The 816-nt window shown below is 43.1% G+C and overlaps 1 pseudogene; it reads right to left on the bottom strand.

The window, feature by feature from the left end:
* Window positions 1–816, bottom strand: part of LOC107559614 (FACT complex subunit SSRP1-like) — a 28723-nt pseudogene that overhangs the window by 15198 nt on the left and 12709 nt on the right.

The following is an 816-nucleotide window of genomic DNA, read 5'->3' as shown; positions in this document are numbered from 1 at the left end:
GTGTGTGTGTGTGTGTGTGAGTGAGTGAGTGTGTGTGTCAGCTCGCATATCATTAAAACAACAATTATGATGTTTGCAGACGATAAATATCACACACCCCTACTGTGCAGGTGCACAAGGTGTTTTTGAATTTTTTGCATTTACATCCTTTTAATATGATTATTTTAGGTCTACACCACACTGATTGACATTTCACGGACTGATTGAGGTGTTTAGATGAAGGTTTTCAGTCTGTTTATTTGAATGCATTAAGTTTAGTTTCTCTTTGTTGGTGTGAATCACACAAAACTCACCACAAAGAACATCTGCCTCTGGTCCTTGTGTGGCAGCAGAAAGAGCCGCAGGACGGTGGTGTAGGGGATCTTATAGTCAAACGTCTTCCCGTGCAGGTGCAGGAAGGGGGGGTAGATACGGATGTCATACCTGAAACACAGACACTAACTCACTCAAACAGTCACAAACAGGCTTGCTGTGATAGTCGGTGCTGACGGTGTTAAGCCACAGCACCGGTTACGTCACTTGCCCACTGCGGCACCGCCGTTTAGATTTTTTTATAGTAATAAAAATCATTTAGTTCAGTTAGAGAACAGACACTACAATTAAAACTGAAGCGGAAGACTGAGTTTCGAAACAAAGTTTTTTTAACATTCGTTTCTTATTTAATCTCCAGTAGCCTGGATGACATCTGCCTTTGAGAGAACATTCTGAGCGAACGCCTGCGACAGCGAGAGAGATGATCATCGTCATCATCATCATCAGAGCCAACAGCAGCAGCTCACACACACACACACACACACACACACACACACACACACA

The sequence above is a fragment of the Sinocyclocheilus grahami genome, unplaced genomic scaffold (genome assembly GCF_001515645.1).
Source record: "Sinocyclocheilus grahami isolate Dianchi unplaced genomic scaffold, SAMN03320097.WGS_v1.1 scaffold692.1, whole genome shotgun sequence".
Classification (NCBI taxonomy): domain Eukaryota; kingdom Metazoa; phylum Chordata; class Actinopteri; order Cypriniformes; family Cyprinidae; genus Sinocyclocheilus; species Sinocyclocheilus grahami.
The sequence above is the reverse complement of the archived record's forward strand: the minus strand, read 5'-3'. Positions and strand labels throughout refer to the sequence as shown.